At 33.6% G+C, this 17996-nt stretch overlaps 1 protein-coding gene across 1 annotated transcript in view; it reads right to left on the bottom strand.

Moving 5' to 3' along the window:
* Positions 1 to 16779, bottom strand: part of LOC133191070 (B-cell CLL/lymphoma 9 protein-like) — a 32246-nt gene extending 15467 nt beyond the window's left edge. Inside the window, exon 1 of the mRNA XM_061326751.1 lies at positions 16683 to 16779. The gene's annotated coding sequence lies outside the window, so the exon portion shown is untranslated. The remainder of the gene's footprint in view (positions 1 to 16682) is intronic.
* Positions 16780 to 17996: the final 1217 nt, after the last annotated feature.

Genomic DNA, 17996 nt, shown 5'->3' with positions numbered 1-17996 from the left:
TAGCTTCAGATGTTTCCATTAAGACAATGGAATATTAAATGAACTCCCATCTGCATTTCTTTAGTGAAATTTGAGAGATCTGCCACAATTTAGGTCATGGTTGTCTCTATGTGATGTGGTCCTATAAAACAGCAGTTTTCTCCTGAAGTTAATCAGGACATTGAACCAGTGCTCAGGTAAACCTGTGTAGGTATACACACCAGACTGCTTATAGTATACAGCCCACATGATGGCTATATAGAACTAGTATGTCAATACTACTAAGGATGGAAGGGACTGGGGTTTATGAATGACTACATTATGTGTCTACCAATTAAAACTTAATCTTACTCACTGTTGAGACTGAATCACTCCACTGGTACTTGTTGTCCTGTTAAATATGTGCACTAACTTTACCTTACATTCTTCTAGTACTCAATCTGTGTTTTTCTTAACTCAAAATTAGTGAACTAATATAAGATTTATTTCCAATCAATCATCAATTTGTGAACAAACTGTAGATTCCCAAACATTTATAAAGATATACTAAATCTGAATGAAATATGGTTATAATCTATACATGTACATGAGAGGTTTTCATTACATTGGATAAAATTTCTAACATACTTGTCCCTATCTAATAATGGTCATAGAAAATCACTTCCATTAATACACATCTATGTGACCAAGAATTAAGATACATCTATTAGTATAACATTTAGTATACAGGGGAAGGATTATTCATTTTAGAGCCAATGTGCAAAACATTTTTTTTTTTCTTCCAAAAGAGTTGTACCCCTTTCCTTTAAGATCCAGTACCCCCCTCCCCCCTTTTTCCTCCGTACAACAGAAACTAATATTAGTAAAATTTAATTATAACAAAAAAGCCAAATAACAAACTCAATTATCTAAATAATTACTCCAAAATAATCACAAAATACAGATTGAAATTTTATACTGTAAAAATTACATGATTCTAAACAAATTCTTATGCTATTTGTTTTGTGTGCATTTTTTTTTTGGTGAAAAAAAATTGTCTGAGGGGTGTATAATTAATGATTATAATTTGTTGATAAGCCTGTCTATTTTTCTACACAAGCAAATCCCCATAAACAAAGCCTGGGAGTCTGTGTATGAGCAGAGAAAGATACAGGCCAATAATAAATCTAGTTGTATATATAAACAGTATCTGAATCTGACAAAACATTTCAACACATTTAAGCTGAACTGCTGGTTGTGGGAGACCTTGAAGAAGAGGAATTGTTACACAATCAGGCAATGTGGCAATGTTTGTGCTGAAGCCAACATTTAATGTGTTGTGTTCTTAGAATGTACACTTCCCCTACACATGGTATGCCACACATCCTAAAAACTCCCACAGATCATACACCGAGTTTGATAACAACTCTGCAGAATTTTAAAAAAGTAAAACATGTACACACTAGGAAAGTATTGAGCCTATGTCGTCAGCAGTATTGACAAAGAGACAACGTGAGAGATCAGAACACCAGGAAATCAATATGTCACTCATATAGGTCAATGTAGGTTTTTATCTGGAAAAACAGATTCCACAGATTTCCTAGAGGAGATCAGATAAATTACTTCAACAATAAACTCTGCTTAAATATTAATATACCCACTGGTGTAATTACATGTATTACTAAGCCTCTCCGCTTAAACATTAATATACCCAACTGTGTAATTACATGTACTAACTTAAGCCTCTCCATTTAAATTTTTACATACCCACACATGTAATTACATGTAAGCCTCTCCACTTAAATTTTTACATACCCACACATGTAATTACATGTAAGCCTCTCCACTTTAATATTTACATATCCACACATGTAATTACATGTAAGACTCTCCACTTAAATATTTACACACCCACTGGTGTGATTACAGTTAAGCCTCTCCACTTAAATATTTACATACCCACACATGTAATTACATGTAAGCCTCTCCACTTAAATATTTATATACCTACACATGTAATTACACGTAAGACTCTCCACTTAAATATTTACATACTCACTGGTGTAATTACATGTAAGCCTCTCCACCTTATATTTACATCCACAAGGCACCTGTTTAAAGCCTTTCAACTTAGATATTAATATAACCACACATATGTCATTACAAGTAAGCCTCTCCAAATAAATATCAATATACCCATTGGTGAAATTACATGTAAGCCTCTCAATAAATATACCTAGTGGTGTAATTATATATAAGCTTACATAGTCTTAGTAGTCAAAATAACTTAATATGACCTAAATTGTAAACTTTGTCTTTTATTCTAATTTTGGAATTTAATTTGTAATCAATTCTTGTCACTTAATTAGACTTATAGCAACTGTCATGAACTCTTCAAAATGATGGCTTTATTATTTTAAATTTTTACTGCGAGTCCTACGTCACTCAATACAAATCTTAAGCTACATTACAGTGTATATAATGTTGCTGTACCTTTATTTTTACATGATTGATACATGTACAATTCTGATTACACAACTGAAGACAAAGTACACCTTCAATATATTTATATTAAACATAAAATGGTACAACATATCACATCTAGACTTCTAAGTTCTACCTGACTTCACCTTAGAAATTAAAATCTTTTTTATGCATATATGAATAAACCATTATATACATTTATCTACCATCTATCATTATTTTAAGATGTTTACATTGGTTGCAATGTTGAAATTTATGAATCCCCCCTTCTCCAAGTTTATTTTGTCCATTTTTTGAATCAAAATGTATGTCATAAAACAATAAGTTCTGAGCAAAGTCTTTAGACGTGGCACCAAAATAAAAGTTAGTATACTGCAGTTCTCCAATCTACAAGCAATACTTTCCCTTCTAGTGCTTCCTGGTACTGCCTATATTTAACAATACAAAAGTGCACCACGGTCCTCCTTCAATGCATATTTTAATGTGTCAAGTAGTTCCTGAGAAAGTATATTCTTCTCCAATTACATCTTCTATATCTACAAATTATCTCCCTTAATGCATTCCTCTCATACAAAGTGAAACTTGTGTCATTTTTACATTGTATGCAGGAATAAAATCTAAAACAAGGGCACCGCAGGAGCATCCCCACGCAAGAGAGCACATTTCTAAGAGGCCTGTTACGTACAACACACTCACCACTCATATCAAAACAAAAGCAAATGGTTGTAAAAGGCGGTATCATACAAAATTCTTATCATTTTTTTTATTTGAACTTGTTTAACTGCCATTGATTCCTCATTCAATCGACAACAGAATATTATTCAACATCAATTAAACTGTACAATTATTACCATTATTGCAATCATAAAACACATTTCATTGGTAAGAATACAATTCAATTAATAAAAAGAAAGAGAAAAACCATATTTAATAGGACCATTTCATTCTCATAGTTTCATCAATTTGGTCTTATAACTGTAATTCTAAGTCAGTCCAAGGAACGTTTGGGTGGCCGCACCATGCAGGAATGGGCCTAAGTACTGAGAATAATCTGCAAAATGTAAATGCCTTTGCATAGTTGCTATTTTCGAAACATAAATATTTACATGGTTTATTTAATTTCCTTATACATGTATTTAGCAAAATATGTCACATTACTTCTAAAACTACAGCTGAACTTTGATATCTGGAACACTGATATCTTAAAAACAATGGATATGTCAAAGTGATCCGGAAGTCCCCACCACTCATTCTTAAAAGTAGTTTACCCCTGATATCTCGAAGTTTTTTCTCCGTCCCGTCGAGTTTGAGATAACGAAGTTTGACTGTATTAGAGTTTTTGATATTTACCAGTTAAGTTTGAGTCTAGGATAGAATACATCCGATTGCACACAACTCAATATTCACAATAAGAAAGAACATTCTGCTTGAAAATGGGGGGGGGGGTATACAGTGATGGGGGTGTCTATCCTTACATGCTTTGGTACATCTGTAACACTTGGGAGTACCATCTCTTATCTGCAACTTCTCCTAAAAGGTGGGCAGCACTACTAGCATTAAATTCCTGATAATAAGGTGGGCAATAACACTGGGATTGATATCCTGGCATAAAGTGGGCAGCAACACTGGGACTGATATCCTGACATAAAGTGGGCAATAACACTGGGATTGATATCCTGGCATAAAGTGGGCAGCAACACTGGGACTGATATCCTGACCATAAAGTGGGCAGCAACACTGGGATTGATATCCTGACCATAAAGTGGGCAGCAACACTGGGATTGATATCCTGACATAAAGTGGGCAGCAAACACTGGGATTGATATCCTGACATAAAGTGGGCAGCAACTTGGGACTGATATCCTGACCATAAAGTGGGCAGCAACACTGGGATTGATATCCTGACATAAAGTGGGCAGCAACACTGGGACTGATATCCTGACCATAAAGTGGGCAGCAACACTGGGATTGATATCCTGACATAAAGTGGGCAGCAACACTGGGATTGAAATTCTGTCAGTGAACATCAGGTGGGCAGCAATATGGAGATTGAAATCCCTGACCATTAGGTGGGCAGGCAGCACTACTGAGACAGAAATCCCTGACCACTAGGTGGGCAGGCAGCACTACTGAGACAGAAATCCCTGACCACTAGGTGAGCAGGTAGCACTACTGAGACAGAAATCCCTAAGCATCAGGATTTAAATCCCTTACAATGAGAAAGAGAGTATAGGGGTGAGACAATATGTCATTTTCATGACACGATACATACCCCGGTACTGTATAATTTTGCCATGGTACGGTTATTTTCAATACAATTTGATTGAAGGAAACAAATTTGTTGTTTGAAGTTTTGTTTCACTAAAAGCAGTAACTGAATTGACATGCAAGTTGAATAGAAGAAATTGATTAGTTGAAATGATTATTCTACAAACTATTAGTCTTCATGAGTCCTGTTTTTAAAATTTAATTATGCTGTATAGCTTGTTTTTACAAAGTCTCAAACCTGAATAAAGATCCTGATCAAAAAATGGAGATTTTGTATTGTGTATCAAACTTACAAAAAAATACCACAGTAAATGATTAATCAATACTGTGGTGACCCTACGAGGGAGCTAGTGGGATTGAAAATTCTGCACCATTTAGAAGATCAGGATACATAACCTTCCAACTAATCTCAGCTGCATCTCAGCTGAGATTACTCTAACCACTAGATGGACAGTACTATTGGAATTTCAAATTCATGACCATACTTATAGTTAGGGACCACAGCTGGAAATAGTTCAATCCCCTATGGCACCACTGTTGAGATTAAATCTCAAGATCATTAAATGGGCACCACTACTGGAATTCAAATCCCATACCATGATCGGAAGGTCATGGGTTCAAGCCCCGGCTGTGACTGACCTAAGTCGATAAAAAATAGGTAGAAACTGTTCCTTCACCAAGTGCTTGGCACTTTGGAGTGAAAGTTGCAGGTCCTTCGGATGAGACCTTAAAAACTGAGGCCCTGTGTAATGACAGGCATTGGCACAATAAAGATCCCTCACTGCTCAATGGCCCCGAGTGCCGAGTAAAGGTCTAAACTTGAAGCCCTTCACTGGCATATGGTGATGTCTCTATACACATGATACAAGTGAAAAAATCTCGAATGGGACATAAAAAAACATACAATCAAATCCCATACCATTAGGAAGGCACTGGTTAGTGGTTACAATTTTAAACTCTTCTTGATAGGATGGTTAAATCATCTTATCAATTTTTTTTTCAAACTATGCTTTTGAGTTAACTCCCAAGTTGTTATATCACTATACATATATATATCCCGTTACACCTCCACTTCACATCCAACAATCACACTACAATTAAAGGTTAATTTTTTAAAAATATGTTGTAAATAAGACAGCAACAATGAACTTAACTAAAGGTAAAAAAAAATTTAATGAAAGTAATATGTTTAAAGAAATAATCATTCATGTAAAGCAACATCTGTAGATGCACTGTAATTCAGGATATTTGCCCTAATACGTGTCTGGAAAAGTAAGAAGGGGGAGGGCTTATCAGACCTATTTATTTTAAATAATGATATACCAGAAAGGAGAACAGTTAAAAAGTATATACATGAAATTGTTTTTCCTTGCTGGAAAGTATAACCACAATTGGTTGCTAGAAGAATCAATGTATAGTCCCATTTCTACTTTCACTTTTGGAATATATCTGTCTTCCAGAACATTTCTTGCATCTGAGGATTTCAAGTTTACATACACAGATGTAAGGATAAGTTTTAGATGCAAAAAGAGAAATTAACAATACTTAAGATATAGTTCTTGAACTGAAGACAATGCAGTTGTTGGACACATTCTGTCTGCGAAAGTAAAACTAGGGGGGGGGGGGGGGGTGTTTAGACTGTGCTTATACGGGCATGAAAACTTATTAAGACAAAATGTGGTTTTTCTTACATTTTGCCTAAAATCAAGGAAAGCCATTGGGGACATTAAAATCACTTATTTTAGATATTAACTATATTTTCATGCTGAAACAATGAAACAAACTAACACTTAAAAGGATTATACAAATAAAATGTTGTAGTACTTAATATCCACAAAAAAGTCATAACTTGTTATCAACTGTACGAAAAACAAACCTAGTAAAGCAACGATACTGGTATAAAACAAATTGTGTTAACTTTGAAAATTCTTCAAAAGTACAGACAGATGTACGGAATAATGTGAACGGTGCAAAATTAATGAGGAACAAGAAAAATAGACAAAGAACACAGAAGAAGCACGAACGGATCAGCTGTTTACAGGTCAGAAAAAATCCTGGTGAAATAATCCTATAAATCTCACAAATTCTTAACAAGCATTTTACACAACAAATCACAGTATATAAAAATAGCTTTACTAATACCTTTGTTTGACGTTCTAAAGGTCCCCTATGTAATCATTTCTGTGTAGGTAATTATATACAAGTATACACTTCAAATTGGATGACAAATTACAAAACACTCAAAAACGGACAGGTGAAATGCATACTGATTTTACGAGACAGTTATCAAACTTGTTAAGTAATCCAGAACAGTTCTGGTCAGCAGTGAACACGTACAGACTTAATATCTTATAAATATGCACTCAGAAAGAAAAGTTAATGCCTGTAACCAGGTCAAATAATAAGCTGACCTCAAATGATTTAGAATGTGAACATTTGGTAAATGCTTTGTTCTATTGGAGGGTCTTTTTCTGTCATTGTCTCTGCGTTATAACATTTTATAATTTACAAGTACGTTAGGTTGCTCTATAAATACAAGTCACTCAGAGTTACGGTTCAAGTAAATATATCAAGTGTTCACCAACACGTGTTCCCAATCTACATGTTCTTGAAGAATCCTTTTAGAATGCGAGGTAAAGCTCCATTATTATAGGTAATATCCACACATATCATGTCATCAGAAAAGAAAGTTAAACATCCTCTCACTATAATACACTGACAATCAATTTAGTAGAACACACCATATAGCTTTCATAGGACCACCATATTTTCACATATATCAGATTTTTAGGATTTAAATATTTTTCAAAAGTCCATTTTCATCTAACAACTCAATGGTCATGAAAGGTAGATTTGACATGACAGAAGTACACATTTCAGAGTTAAAAAGAGTCTTAGATATGGTTATGAGGAATTCATTTACGTTTTCACTTTACACAGATCTAAAACAGATACAGGGCCAAACTGGTGAATTTTGTTAGGAATTGACTTGTTTGTTAATTTTCAATTGATATAAAGAAAGAATGTGGAAAACCTATGACTCTTTCATATTTGAACCTACACACAGACCTTACAGAAATGCAAAGAGTGCAATTTTTCATTAACAATGTTATATCTTTGTTTATCAGTGAGTTTACTTTTCATTTAAAATGTTATACCATATATTAAGTGGAATTTATAGCAAGATGCAAATATAGTGATTTATCCTTAAAATTTGATATATATTTTTATCTAGAAATAAATTTAGCGATTTAAGAATGCCCAGAAAGATAGTAATTACCACCAAAAGGGAATGAATTGTTAGCAAAATTAAATTTTAGCGAATCTCAGAACCCTCGCTAATAATGCCAAAATTAAACCCTCGCTTAAAATTCTGCTTACACGATATATATCTTTATAATTACTTTGCTTAATGTCCCTTCAACTGTACAAGGTGGAGGGCTGTAAATTTAGACCTGTACTCTTTACTTATGGCCTTGGATCAGTGAGGGATCTTTTTCATTCCAACACTTACTGCAACACAGGACCTCAGTTTATGGGGTTTCATCTGGGCCCAAGGACCAGTCTTGTACTTTAATGCTTAAGTTACTACACTATATTCTTCAAAAGAAACAAGCACTCCTCATCAAGAAACACCCACTTATTGAAATCAATGTAGCTAGGATAGAGCATGTGTCTTCTGGCAGAATCGGTAATAGTGCATTCAAATTGATCCAAGTCTATTAATACACATAAGATTTCCTTTAAAACAGATGATTGATTCTGTAATGTCGACAAAATGTACAGACTACTCACAACGTAAAATCAATCAGAAACAATATTTTTTAGGAAGGGGTGGGGATTGATTTTGTCAATCAAGGAACTTAATGCATTCGTACATACTTACTGTGATAAGACTTTTTTTAAAAAACAGAATTTCTAGATGTCCTCCATGATATCTACTTTTCAGACCTATTTTATGATGGACCAGTACGGTTGGCAAATTTTTAATGATCCTTAATTCTTCAATCGTCTCAAGCCACGGTTCGGAGTCCGCATATAGCTCTCTCCTACTCGTGGCTGCTTAATCACAAAAAGTGTCGTAATCTTGAATATTTAAGCCTCTGTGTTGTGATGTCATGTTCAGCCAATGACAATATTTGTTTCCATCGCAATTGAAATCAACAACTGACATCAACAGTATACAAGAAATGTTTCGTATACTGCGATTTGGTATTGAAAGGTCGCGTCAAAGTTCATTATCCGACTATGCTTTACTCGCATTGGTCAAAATTTTAATGAGCTGCGAAATATTCTCTTCTCATTCAACCACGGCCAGAATGGTAGAGGATCGTACATTTTGGTCATGGTTTGCGACGATGTAATTCTTCTGTTTCACTGATTATCATAGCCATTGTCAGTGTACCCCCAAACTTTTTTTCAGCACTAACCCCCCCACACTCCTAACTTTAAATAGTGACAGTCTCTGTCTCAACTATTTTAGTGAAACCCTTACCTTGTTTACACTCTTTAGGCGTTTAACATAGTGAACAGGAACAATGAACCACAAATAAGCAAACCAAGAATGGATAGAAAGGCACCAACTGGGATATGAAAATCATTGAGAAAGTTGTGAATATTTTATCAAGGTAATTTGTCACCCATGTGGCATTTGCTCTAGAGTTGTGTAGTAAGAAGTTGATCCATATGTCGCTGTTCCAATCTCACTGTGGGACGTGGAGACCAGTCCTTCAAATGAGACCGTATAAACCAAGGTCCCGTGTGGCAATAGGTGCTGGCACGAAAAAGACCCCTCACTGCTCAATGGCCCTGAGTGCCGAGTTCAGGTCTAAATTTGCAGTTCTCCACTGGCAAGTGGTAGCGTCTCGAGTGAAAAATTCTTGAGAGGGACGTTAAACAACAAACAAATCAAGGTAATTTTTGTATTAGCCATTGTTGAAAACAGCAGTCATTATGTACGATCCTCTCCCATTCTGTCTGACTGGCCATGGTTGAATGAGTAGAGTATATTTCATAGCTCATTAAAATATTAACCAATGGGAGTTAAGCTTAGTCAGGAAATAACCTTTTATGCAATCTTTCAATATCCATTCTCAGTTTACGTAGCAATTACTGTTTATCGTTGAATGTAATTGAAGTATATTTTCACTGGTTTATAACATAACGTCACATACTACATGTACTAGGTGTGATTTGTGATCAAGCAGCCATGGGTAGGAGAGAGCTGTAAGCGTACCTTGGCTTCAGAGCTAGGATCATTTTTAGAATTAGAAAAATGTCAAGAACTGAACAAAATGAAACATTTTTAAATCAAGGGACAAATTTTGTCATAACTAGAATCTCTAAATAGTGACCCATGGAAATACTCTGGAGTCTGCTATAAGGCCAAGCCAGTTTAGGGAAAGTCAAAATCTGGCAATGACTGTTGCTAAATTCAAAATCTCAGGATTTGTACTCTGTCTAGCTTTTAAACCTATACCTATACGGAAGAGTTCTTTTTTCTTTAAAAATTTATTTAAATAATAGATTTTTTTTTTTTTGCAATCAAAATGAAAATTTTACCAAACTTGTAAACACTAGTGTCATGCAGATATAAATTTGCAATATTAATAATTTAGAAAATATCAGTGCTTGTTGAATTTGGCAATACATACGTATCTGCAGTAACCATTGTTGAATTCTGCAGCATCTCTTAGTTTGGACTTTTCCCAGACTGAAATAAACTGCTTAGTGTGGACTCAGTTCAAACAATGTAGGATTTAGAGACAACAGTGTTTCACTCAACTTCAAATTACTCAACAATTATTCAAAACAGATAAAACTGACTTTCTTTAGGTTTGATATATATCCAAAACAATACTCAATATATTGGCAATAAAAAGAAATTGTGAAAAATCTTCTCCTACATATCCATCCTAGTCTTATTTATTTACACAATAAAATTTGCAGTCAATCTACTTGATTAGGTGTAAGTTCTTGTTAATAAACAAAACATTCTTAAACTTTTCAGACACAACATCACCTCTGTCCTGTCACCCATAACAAGTCAAAGAATTCCCCCTCTATCTTGCCAATCTTTTGAAAAAAAGGCAAGTTTCATTTTTGTTCTTTAGAACGAGACAGACAGTGTTCTGTAGGTGTGTGTGCCTGACTTGTTTAAATAGTCTGCAGTAAAAATATATCTGCCTCTACAGCGTTGTGATAACTGATCAAAGCTATTTTAATGGATTATCAAACATATTTGTGTTAGAGTACCTTCAACAGACCATCGTGGTGGAACAATAAATCACTTCAAATGAGAGTCAAGCAAAAGAGAAAACCGGGTACCAAGAGCCTTGTTACTTATTCTACCTGAAGAATTAAATATATCTACCTGAACCATAGCTAACCTTTCTGTGTACTTAACTCTCTCAAGTTAAATATTTTACAGGTACATTTAACAGCTAGGAAAACCAACAGCAGAATGTTGTTATTTACAGCTTCTATTTTGGAGAGGTGCAATTCATATGTACTCTTTATGGATGTGCACTCTGCAGGTAGATAAACAACAAACCAACAGAAACTACTTTACAAATTTTTCAAGTAAATAATCCAATCTTCAGAACTTTGGTGATTTTCACCTTGCAAAATAGATCTGGCATTACTTTATTCTGTGACAAACACTTCAAGAATGTCAATAAAGAGATAGCCGGGTCAAAGGAATCCTTCAATATCAAATAATCATAGGTCACCAAAAGAAAGATAGCCGCTTATTGATCTACATAAGTATCCAAATATTTGACACTATACCCAGGCCCCTGAGCTCACCTGAACCAATTCTTGCATTATATTTATCATCAAAAAGAATGAACATTTAACCAATACCATGCCAAAGTAGCACAGAGCAATCCTTGGAGAAGACCTAGATATAAAAGTGCCTCAGCACAGACCTGTACAAAAACACCTCACAACAGAAAACACATAAGACCTGTACAAAAGCACCTCAGAGAAGAACTGCACAAAAGCACCTCGCAACAGAAAACACAGCAGACCTGTACAAAAGCACCTCATAACAGAAAACACAGCCGACCTGTACAGAAGCACCTCAGAGCAGAACTGTACAAAAACACCTCACAAAATATCTGTACAAAGGCACCTCAGAGCAGACCTGTACAAAAGCACCTCACAAAATATCTGTACAAAAGCACCTCAGAGCAGACCTGTACAAAAGCACCTCAGAGCAGAACTGTACAAAAGCACCTCAGAGTCGACCTGTACAAAATTCTTTATCATCTTCAATGAATTGATCAATTATTATCAAAGTCAGCATCACATCCAAAAGACACATATTTTAGATTTACTTTACACTCATCCCTGACAAAAACATGCAGGTATGTCACTGTCTTTGGTAAGATCCCTAATGCTCGGTCTACTGATTAAGTTCAGTTACTGTAACAATGTAGTTTACAAATGTGGTATGCAGTGATAAAGCATAGGGTTTCACTGGTACATGATGTACATGTGTACAAGGGACACTTTTTCCTGGAACAATTCATTTAAATATTGGTTTGTACTATCACCTGTAGTTACGCATGGGAACCCAGAAATTGTTAACAAAATTTAATATGATAATTTGCAATGCAAATTGACCTATTCATAGTCTGATCTTTAATATTCTGTAGATTTCTTAGGTCATTTGATTTTACATATATCTCTAAACGTCCTGCTCTGGATGTCAAAAGGTTTCAAAAAGTTTTCTTATGTCACCAGACTCAGGAACATAGATTTCTTGTAGTAAGATCTTTAAATATAACACTGAGCAATTAACATGATTAATGAAAAACAACAAATAAATTTAATTAACCTACAATATTCACATTTTGTACAATTTCAAGAAAATGTAAGTCAAAGTCTTGAGATTCAACTTAACATAGACTTGTGTTTCTGTATGGTGTACAAGATCATAAAAACTATGAACAACAGTAGCAACTCAGCTGGGAAATTGTCTCACTGTAAAATGTGAAAAATTTTGTAATATAATAATGGCTCTAATGATAACAATATGTGGAGGAAGCCAGCCCCTCCCCTACACCCTGCTGATCTTGCATGGCTCCTCACAGCCAGAAATCTTAGATTACATATCTCTCTCCCCATTAAACACTGCCTCTAATTTAACCAAACTATTGTTTTTATTTCAAAACAATATAGGTTACAAATTCTAGACTACTAAACCACTAGTAATCTGTGTTCTCTTAAGATAGGGACTGACCCAGTAGACATGATGGAATAATCCAAGTCCACATCTCTAGAAAAAATCTAAAATGACATCATGTATGTATGAAATATCACAGCTTTCTTTATCTTGATAAAAATGGCTGACAAATAATAAGTTCAGAGCATTCAACTTTAATTTCAAACCAAAAAAAAAAAAACTTCTAACAAAGGTCATTGACTTCTATACCAATAGAACTAAACAGAATTTCAAGGGAGACAAACACAGTTATTAACAATAGTACAGACCTGCAAGGGAAAAAAAAAACTTCTAGTAATTGTGATAATTAGTATTTATAATCAATCAATGATTTAAAAGACTCATTGTACTGGGTTGGTGATTTTTTTTTTCCGGGGGGGGGGGGGGGGGGGGTTACTGTGTGAAAAACACTAAAATGTTCTGAAAAAGTTAGTAATATTTTGAACAAATGGCCACCAATCAGACCAAATAAAACAAAAACTGCGAAAGATTGATGGAAGATCATAAAAGACTTTTCAAGTGAAATAAAATGAACTATTAAAAATTATAAAATGTACGATTACTTTAATTAATACAAGAAAAACTATAAGCATAAACCACATCAATATGCCCCCCCCCCCCCAATCTTTCAGATTAATCACCTCCACACCTCATTAATGTTTTTCAGTGTCTTTCTTACCTAAATTTGATTGAAGAACTCAATTACATGGGCAGACTTTAAACCGTTACACATGTATTTTGTTTTTTAATTGAGTGAAGATAAATCTGTGATCAGGTTGTATATCAGACTTTATTATTGATATCACACGACAAAGCATTTAAAGTGTTCAATATCATTTAAAAGACTGGACAAAGAAAAACATCAAATATCTATGTACATGCATTCAATCAATTTCAAAACATTATGGAGAATTTATCATAAAAGTGTAGCACAATTAGCCTGGTATTGGAAGAAAAGAAAATCACAAATCCTTAGCTACCCATTACAAAGGGTTCAGCGATGGTCTGCTTATCGTGTTGAATGATTTTTAAGCTTGTAAATAGCAGATTGGGTGCTTGCCAGATTGATCAAATTTAAAGGTCCAAATAAAAAGCTGGTCCTAAACAAACATTCAGAAGTCAAACAACACTATTATGTTAGTAGCCAAGTAAGATTGTGGATAAGACCATTCTATTGTCATGATGTGCAAAACGCTCGCTTGCTCAAATGAAGTCATTTGATGCAGGTGCAATTCACAATTTTCAACATTTAATAATATTGCTCAATCATTTTTGTTCCATTTAAACTCTACCCTAAAACTCTATCTCATTCAAAGTATGAATAGGAGAAATAGAATGCAAGGTTTAAATCAAGGTTATAGAGAGAAAACTTTGCAGTCTAACACAATGAATATTAATTTTATTTGACAAAATCTCAAATATCAGAGGGTGATTCACTAAGTTTTCTTTTCTCTAGGCTTGTTGTGAAGACAGAATTACATATACCCTTATTGTCACATACACTTGTTACAGAATTTGTTGTTACAACAGAATTTATTACATACCATACATGCTTTTTACAGAATTTGTTGTTTAAATTACATACCACATACGTAACACTTGTTAAAGAATTTGTTACGGACTAAATGGAGTGTAAAACCTCAGAAGATTCACTCATTCAGTTGTTTTGTAATGATAGCAAAGGGTATGCAAGAGGATGGACATGGTACTTACAAAACCATTTATAGGCAGAACATGAATATTGAGCTAACATAAGGATATTATTTATTGTTATAAATCACACAGTTCCTATAATCACACTATCCGATATCTGCTGCAGGTTCACTCATGTCTATCATTCATATTTTCTCTCTCTCTATGATATTCTATCATTATTTTTTCTCTCTCTCTGATATATATTCTCATTTTCAGTCACCTGACTAACAATGCTAACTATAATCTGTGAAAGTATCCACATTTTTTTTTAAAAATGTATATGATTTTTTCCCCCCAATTAATAAAACATAACTGGCACCACATTTAAACTTTTATCCCTTTCAAAATCAATCTAATATGAAAAAGGATATAAAAAAATTTGTAATTTGCTAAATTAATTTTCAAGGCTACAAACAAAGCAAATCTTCTTTAAAATATGAACTTTATAAACAGGAGGTTCAATGTACATATTTCTCTACTCTGTGCCTGAAGCTACCAAAACTAATGAGCTCCTATAAACTACAGCTATTCATATTATTGCTAGCATCTTCATTTTTTTTTTTGGTGGTAATTTTCAAGGTATAGAAAATAATTTTGAAATATTCCACGCCTTTATTTATTTCTTTATTTTGCATGTATATCAGAAGTAAACGATTACAATTTACTAAAATTTATTATCAGAAATTAATATAACAAATTTTATTAATCAAATTAACTTTTTTAAAGAAGCAATCTCATCCCTCCTGAAAATATCCCAATCTTTTATAAGAATCAAACTCTTAAACATGTTAAATATATAACTTTATTACTTATTAACATGATTAAAGTGATTTTTTAGTGAAACAATTACAGACAATACAGATTTCCATCACATGTAATGATGTTAAAACAATGATGACATAGTACATATGATCTACACTTGGACAGCCTTGTAATTTTTAAATCAACAAGAATAAAGGAAATAGTACTGGAACAACTACACACATTTTCAAGCAAGCTACCAAATGCAACTGTTACAATATTGACATATTGAAGTGTACAACATCTGATGGTCCATCCAAATTTCTCCCCGAGTGTTAGGGAGAAAAAAAATTAGGATTATTTGAGAAAAATATTAAAAAATAGGAATATGAAAATTAGGAAAAGGAGGGGAAAAAATTGAGAAAAAAATTAAGATATACTGAAATAAAATTTTCTTAAGTTTTAAAAAGATGTTTTAAATCTATTACTTAAAAAAATCACAGTACCTGTATCTATAGCAAAATTCTTGCAAAATATTAATATTAATCATGATTGATATTTTCTGAAAATTTTCTGATTATAAATCCCCCCCCCCCCTTCTCCACTCCTTCGCAAACACACACACACACACCACCACTGGCACCACCTATATTGGAAACAAGTTCTGCATGTTTTATGGATCATTTTTTAATCTGTGCAAGTCAGAGTTTGACTACAGCATCAACAAATTTCTATGTGAAAATCATATACAATGAGTAATGTTTGATTGAGTGCATCTTTCTGTTTCATGAAATTAGGCCTATAAACAAATTGGACATTGAAGCCAAGGGGAGGTAACTCCTACAAGTACCACAATGGCTACAAACATTGATGATTGTAAATGTTTAGAGTTTATAACATATCTTCTAAAGAGAGACACAATTAGCAATGCATTACTGTTAATGGTTCATAATATTATAACTCTATACAAAAGCAACCTGCCTATTAAGAAAAAAACGAGTTTCTCCATGTAAACAACATTCCTTCGCTTTGTCTACAAACTTTTGTCACCGTTATATTGACATAATTGACAACTCAGAAGGAAAATTATAGAATAAAACCTAACCTCTCTAATAAAGTGCATCAATCAATCCATCTGACTCCTCACACGTCACAATAAAGACCTACATTTACTGACACCAATCCTTCTAACAACTTTTCATTCACAAATTGATACGAGTCTACGTTTAAGATCGATACTCACAGATTTAGAGCTGAGAGTTGGAACTTATAATCAAACCATAGCAAACACAGTTCATCTACTTACCTGTATATATAATAATTTGTTGAAACCGTGTCAATCAAAATGCACTCTGTGCACACCACTGTCTCAAATCATTTCTTGACCTCCATATTGAATGTGATCACGTGATTAAATCAGGTTCATTGATTGGGCTGTGTCTGAAATCGAATTTCGCGCAAAAAAGCAAACAAAACAATATAAAGAATACAGGTATTTTATAGGAAAACAATTTAATTGATTTTCTTGAGCGATAACATGACTTGTGGGTAAACATTTAAATGAATCCTTTATGATTTCGCTGATTATTGATTTTATGTTCGACAAAATCACTGCCAAGCAGGATTCTTCTAAATGACAAGATTAATTTTTTTTCGACGAAAGAAATAGGTTTATAATTTTAGCAACAAAAAGATTTAACTGTGTTTTGTGGAGGCAAATTATTAATTTCGTTTGAAAAAAAAAATCAAAAATTCTGCGAAAAACATTTTAAAACATGTTCATACATATAGTTCGTAGCATAATATTAACCTGGCTCGGGTTTCACAAAACTATCGTAAGATTTGTCCTGAGATAGATCTTAAGATAATCTTACGATTTGACTTATGACAATCATGAGATTTGTCACTGCTGTTTCACAAAACTATTTTAAGTATAAGAAATCTCACAAGTCTTAAGACAAATTTCATGCTTCATTGTTACAAGGAAATTTATAAAAAATATATGTTTACACGAAGTTTAGCTGTCTTTCATTTTCTTTAAAATATTGAAATAATAGTGTGTCTCAAATAATTTCTTTTGCAGTTATTCTCTCATAAAACCATTTTATCGCATCAGTTTCAATGCATGTACTTTGGGGGGGGGGGTGTTCAGAAAAGCTAATTTGAATAAATTTCATGACAAAAAAATTATTGAATAATTTTGTTTTAAAAATCAAAATGTCTTTTTGCTCAGAAAATAATAAAGACTTTGAACTTTGCTGACAAAATGTATGTGATACTATTTTTGATTAAATCCACTACTGCATTTATGCCTTTGCAAATAATGCCGGAATAGTTTTCAAATACACCAACTCGTATTCAAAGTCCCCCCCGGATCGTTCATAAAAATGAAGGTGTCTCTGAAACGCTGAACTACTGCAACGAAATAATACTGCTTACAGACGAAGTAGAGAAACAAAAGAACATTTTCCAATCAGAATTTCAACAGTTTCAAATGTTATGAAGAAAACATGTAGCATCAAATGGTTTAGCAGTAATTATATTGAGTTTTCACAAACATTGCGGTGGATTAATGGGGGTACCTCAAGAACTTACTATTTGATTTTCATCTAATTGTGTA

The sequence above is a fragment of the Saccostrea echinata genome, unplaced genomic scaffold (genome assembly GCF_033153115.1).
Source record: "Saccostrea echinata isolate AGI-Se365-2 ecotype Australia unplaced genomic scaffold, CSIRO_AGI_Sech_v1 ptg000023l, whole genome shotgun sequence".
In the NCBI taxonomy this organism is placed as follows: Eukaryota; Metazoa; Mollusca; class Bivalvia; order Ostreida; family Ostreidae; genus Saccostrea; species Saccostrea echinata.
The sequence above is the reverse complement of the archived record's forward strand: the minus strand, read 5'-3'. Positions and strand labels throughout refer to the sequence as shown.